This window comes from Pinus tabuliformis, chromosome 5_2, assembly GCF_031772625.1.
Source record: "Pinus tabuliformis cultivar Carrire ecotype Pingquan chromosome 5_2, CPIR1, whole genome shotgun sequence".
NCBI lineage: Eukaryota > Viridiplantae > Streptophyta > Pinopsida > Pinales > Pinaceae > Pinus > Pinus tabuliformis.
The window spans coordinates 899,351,662-899,358,212 of record NC_142306.1 but is presented as its reverse complement, the minus strand read 5'-3'; the positions used below and the strand labels follow the sequence as shown (position 1 = coordinate 899,358,212).

At 40.1% G+C, this 6,551-nt stretch overlaps 1 pseudogene; it reads right to left on the bottom strand.

Moving 5' to 3' along the window:
• Positions 1–4,861: 4,861 nt before the first annotated feature.
• LOC149162214 (secreted RxLR effector protein 161 pseudogene) lies at positions 4,862–5,359 on the bottom strand (annotated as a pseudogene).
• Positions 5,360–6,551: the final 1,192 nt, after the last annotated feature.

Genomic DNA, 6,551 nt, shown 5'->3' with positions numbered 1-6,551 from the left:
TTTGGCTGGGATTCTTGTTGCTGCAAAGGGTTATTGGGGTCTTTCTCTTCCTTTAGTGTGTTGTTCTGGACTTTTTGATCATCCATTTTTTCTTTATATTCTGTTGTCTCTGTTGTGTCTATTTCTTCATCCAAGGGGGCTGTATATTTCCATCCTTTTGGATTTCTCTGTTGCTTCTTGTTCCATTTGGGGATTTGTTTTTCTTGTGGATAGGTGCTATGGAGGTGGCCTGTTTGTAGACATCCATGGCATCGGAACGTTGTATTTTCATAATCTAAAGGTTGTGTCCACTGTGTATTATTGAAATTCAGTGTTATACTTTCTGGTAATCCCTGGCTAAGATCTACTTCAACACATATTCTGGCAAAAGTAAATATTCCCCTTGTAAGTTTGTCCCCATCAATCTTTAGGAACTTTCCTAGAGTGTTCCCTATGGCGATTAAAACATTATGATGCCAGAAGTGTAATGGAAGGTTGTGCAGCCTGACCCAAACTAGCATCTTTGATACCACCATTGTGTTGGCATCAAATTCTGGAAACCAAGGGGTCATGAAGAGCCCTGCGTTGCCCCAAAACCATGGTCCCTTGTTGAGGATGTGTTCCCTTTCCTGTTCTGTTTTGAATCTGACTATAAAAAACCCCTTGGGGCATAAGTATATTTCGCAATTTGGTGACCATGTAGCATATATCCATTGGTGCAAAACATCATAATTGGGCCAAAATCCATTAAATCTGCATATAACTGATTTGGAATAGAGATCTGAGTACAAATCATTTACCTCAGGCATTGCAATGGTGAGAGCAGGATTCTTAGTTTTTTGTTCTACAATGTAGGGCTCGGGAAGCTCAAGCATTGTTGCTGGTTTGGTTTGCGCTTTTTCCTTACCTTTGACTGCATCCTTAAAGGAGCTTGTGCTCTTTGAGCTGGTTCCAGAGCATCCACCCCGCAGACGGAGATTGATTATGATGGTCGAGTCTGTGGTTATGTTATAAACTTGAAGGGCGTAGTTATCATGTAGACAGATATCCGTGTAGATTAGGTTTTGCCTATATGCTGGTATACCAAGGTGGTTCTGTATTTTATACCTTAGATCCTGGATCCTGCTCCCCTTCCAAATCCTCCAGCAAAAATGCCTGCCTTCCAGCGTTTTGATGAAAATTTGTATGAGATCCACCTCGGTAGGGTGTGGATCCGTCTGAGAAAGGGCTCAATCTGTTGCCCAGGTGTCCAGATCTGACAGATCTAGGCATATCAGAGCTTTGTCTGGTTCTTGCATTGCCAGATCTGGGCTATCTGATGGATCTTCTAGCCTTGCAGTGTTCAATATTGTGTCATTCTGCATTGAAGGGCTGTTGTCTATCAAGTTTGCCCCCATTCTTGCTTTGCCGCGCACCTCCACCAGTTCCTTCCTGTCATCGAGCTGTGGGAACCCTCAGATCTAAAAAGATTGATTTAGATCTGACCATTTCAGGGGGAAATCTGCTACATAGATTTCTAGTTGAGGGGGTTTGACCATATCGGAGCCCAATCTGTTGCAATGTGCACCAGATCTAGGGTGTGATTTCGAATCCCCAAGGAATCAACCAAATCCGACATCCCCAGGAAATTTTCCTGCTCCGTAAGGTGACTTGTAAGAATAACCTTGGCACTATTGTTGATCGAGTACTTGATGGTGGGAACGATGACCCTTATACGCATATCATCGATGATGTTCTGATTTTCATCGAGGAGAACCTTCGAATCGGCCTGAACAAAAGCCTTCTTGCCCTTAAGATCAGATTCCTTAGAATCCCCAACACTCTTTTTGGCCATGGAGACAACTCCTTGGTAGCTCCTGCCATTGTTGGCACCACCAACCTGCGCTGCAACAGTGGAGGCGAGATCATTCTCAGAGGCAAACAGGTTGGAAGCAGCGCCCAATCTGAACTTGGACTTGACCTCTAGTAGGGGCGAGGAGGCAATAGAACAGAGCTGGCAGGGAGGAGAGGCAGACCACGATCTGGATCCAATAGCGAGGCGGGCCGCGGGAGAAGAAGTGGATGATGATGACACAGCTTGCAGATTTGGTGTCGAGGCAATTTGGCTGAGCGTTGCAGCAGCTGCGGTTGTTGAAGCCATTGTTCCCCTTCCATATATGTGATTGGTTATTCTTATCATTTGTTGTATTAATTCCATGATGGGTAGTTTCTACTGGTTAGATAAAAATTGTTACATCTGCTTCTGCACATCCCATATCCAATTTGTGAGGCATTTCTAGTGATTATTCGTTTGATTACCCTACCTCTGCATTAATTTTTGGATGGATTGTTGATATATTTGTTCATTAATTCGATAGGATTTTTATGGTGAATTTCTTCCTCATGACACTTTAGCAGATTCGTCGACCTAAGAATATGCTTTACAGAATTGGCCAATATGTACAATACTGACCATTGACCAATAAGACAGGTTGCATGACGACAATTCCAGAGAAGCTTCTCTATCAGTTACTTCCTTGCAGCTCTTGTGGAAGCCTCATCATGTTCTCTTAGTTGCTTCCCTTGCATCTCTTTCTAGAGCAACTTCTCTCTTAGTTGCTTCCTTGCAGCTCTTGCGGCAACTTCATCACAAGGTCTACATCTCAAATTCCCATTATGACCTCTGTCTTTCATCTTTGTTATCATTTCTAGGGTCTTTGGAGGCAAAAGTGAGTGAGCTTGAAAGAACTGCAATGGAGGTTAGCCTTGATGAGGCTATTAGGGCTAATGGTCTTTTCATGGAATTGAAGAAATCAACAGAAGACGAGAGCTATGATGCCCTTAAGGATTTCACATAACTGTTGGATGATACAGTGGATCAACTTAACTCCTTGGTTTCGTACTCCTCTGCCTCAAAGTTCTCCAACCCCAAGTCTTCGTCCCACACGAAAATATAATCATACGACGCCACAACGTCTGGGTGGAGGAAGCACTTGGTGATCCACCACTTGTTTTACTCGAGAGAAAACACATGTATGACCTCCCTCGACCACTCGAATCCATCCCACTCACTGAACTTACCCTCGTAGTGGAAAAGCATCACCGTGAAATTCCCCGAAAACTTTTTAGTGGCTTTATCAATACCATATTTCTATTGTATACCTACCATGAAGGTGACCAGATACTTGGCCTTCCACAGAAAGTCCTCGTTGGGTTTGGCCCACAGCCTGCGCATATACAGATCTATTTGTGGAATTAAAATTCGCATGCCTCCCCTAAAGAAAATTATGTAAGAATCACTGCCCTGACTCGAGTAGACAAAGATCTCAATGCAACTCTATGCCTCCTTGGCATTATATCTCAGGTAGCATTTCAATTAATTCAACTACAACTTCCATTGAAAATTTATATAAAGTTTTTAATCTTAATCTTTGAAAGTCTCCACTAATATTATTAATTTTTTAATAGGAACCTTCCGAATATCTGGCGACCCAACAATATTGACCATTGACAAGTTGTGTCATAGTCCACATAGTCAATATTTCTTTAGAGTGATGAGTATCGCAATTTCCATTTGAGATCTCTTCTATTTCTTGTTGATAATGTTCAAAATTTGCTTTAGTATACAATTCCTGGTTTACATAAATGGTTATGCCTCTCTTCTTATCAGTAGATTAATAGGATTACTAAATATAGCTTTTCATCCACTTCATTATTATATGTTTAACATATTTAATTGCATCATGATTATTAAATCAAGTGTCTTGTTTAACCCCACTGTGTTAGTTGTTAGAAAAAAAATTACGGGGGCAGAGGAGAGGAGTCTCACTCAGAATTTGGTTGCGACAAGGTAAGTCTTATGAAAATTCAGTTGCGTCAAGGTAAGTCTTATGTTGCGGCATGGAAATCGTAACTACACAGAGGCTTAATAAAACACAGGAAATAACTCACAACAAAATAGAGTAAAAGAAAAAAAGTTGCGTAAAATTACTCATGAATTTTTAAGACCACATCATAACATAACATACTCTTGATTATAATATAAAACATAGGAAAATAAATTTGTGTGATAAATGGAGGTTGCAGCTCCAAGTGAAAATACAAAAGACTTACTATGATTTACACATCACTGGGTTGTAGAGTAAATGTCTATAAAACTCTATAAAACTGGTTTTCACGTGCCCACAAATATTTCCTCCACGATTTTCTCCTCACTACCTCACATATTCTCACTCTCTAACTTTCCCAACATTACAAATGAATTTTACATCCATATTTATCTCAACATACAAATTTGACATTAATACATAACAGAGCAAATAATTAATATGAAACATGGGCGATTTTACATAGTAATTGGTTTTCTGAACTTGCAGGTGTTGTGGAGTGTGGGCAACAATTGCAGAGTGAATGCTTGCCCATATCTATTTACCAAAATACATTAAATGCCTTAACTTCTATGTTGTGAAGTAGAATGGTTAGCGATGTACTTCAGTTCTAAGTTCAGTCCTTTCACCTACAAAAAAAATCGCAACCATGTAGTGGTTGAATGGGCAAGCATGGTGTTTGTGAGTGTTTTTAAGGTGGTGGTTGGGATTAATATTTCCAACACTCCACCTTAATAACAATTGCTGCCATTGACAATTCCCAAAAGTTCTTTGAGATACACAAAACTTTCTCTAAGATACACACAACTTTCATGTGCCAATGAATTTGTGAAAATATCAGCAAATTGTTCCTGTGAATTGCAGTGCTACAACACAATTTCATCATTGTTAATCAACTCTCTGATAAAATGATATTTAGCATCAATATGATTGGTCCTCTTGTGAAAAATAAAATTATTTGACAATGCAATTGCTAAGGTGTTGTCGCAAAAAATAGTTGTCGTTCGCCCTTGGTCTTAGTGAACATCCCTCAACATCCGTCTCATCCAAACTGCTTGACACACTGTTGCTGTTGCGACGACATATTCAGCATCTACTGTTGACAATGACACTATTGGCTGCTTCTTGGAAGCCCATGAAGTGGCTCTGGAACCCAAATTAAAAACATATCTTGACATGCTCTTTCTGTCATCGACACTTCCTGCCCAATCACTGTTAGTGTAACCAAACATCCTTAAATCACTTCTTGTGGTGTACAAAATGCCATACCACTTTTTCCCATTGACATAACTTAGAATCCTTTCCGCTGCTTGCCAATGTGTTTCCTTGGGTGTCTCCATGAACCTCAACACCAAGCTCACTGCATACATTATATATGGCATAGTGGCAATCAAATAGATCAAGATGCCTATCATACTTTTGTATAATGTTGGGTTGACATTACTACTGCAATCTTCTTTCCTCAACTTCAACCCCATGACAGTTAGAGTTGGTGCAGGCTTTCTATCTCGCATCTTAAACCTATCCAAAATGTATGCTACATAATTTGCTTGAGAAATAAAAAATCCATTTTCTCTTTGCTTCACTTCAATGTCCAAAAAATATCTTAACAACCCCAAGTCAGTGATTTCAAATTCACTCTTCATGACTTCTTTAAAATTAGCGACAAGGAAATCATCACTGCCTGTAAAAATTAAGTCATCTACATATAAGATGACAATAAGAATCTTACTATCGCTCTCCTTGATGTAGAGAGTAGGCTTACCATCACATTTGTCAAAACCATTGTCCAACAAGTAAGCATCTATCCTACTATACCATGCAAGCGGTGCTTGCTTCAACCCATAAAGAGCTTTCCTCAATCGATACACTTTGTGTTCCTGGCCTTCTACCTCATAACCAGGCAGTTGCGTAACATATACTTCCTCTTTCAGAACTCAATTTAAGAAAGCTAATTTTATGTCCATTTGATACAATTTCCATTTATGTTTTGCGGCAATCGAGACAACAATACACACTATCTCCATCCTCGTGACTAGTGCGAATGTCTTCGAATAATCTCTTCCACATTGTTACTTGTATCCTTTGACAACTAGGCTACTCATTTCCAATCTCAAATCATCCCACTTAACAAGTTATCAAGTCAATGCTCATGTACAACCATGGCCATAAAACAACTAAGCAATACAGTTTACATCTTGACATGCCATAGCACCTGGCACGTCTACCAATCCCTTAGCCTTATGTGGCGTGTGTTAGCATCCCCTACATCTATTTGCATGCTTTTCACTCCCTAGCACACCCTAGCACTCCCTGACATGCCCTGACACTCTAGCATGCCTTGGTACTGCCTAGCATATAACCTTGTCACTCCCTCAGAACACTTGGAACTCATTGACACTCCCTATCACACACTCTTATCTATTCATTTCCATGCATTTTGAACTAGTTCTCCCTTGTGTTCATGTGGACCCCATAACATTTATTGGCACGCATTGGCACACCGTGGCACCTAACACATCTTGGCATGTTTCCTTGGCACTACCTAACATATCTTGTCACTCCCTCCTTACCACACCTAGAACTCACTAACACTCCCTGTCACATACTTATTCATTCATTTCCATGTATTTGAATCATATTTAAATTCCTTTTACATTGTGAGTTTGTTATCCAATAGCGTTAAAGCATCATCACAAGGAAGCA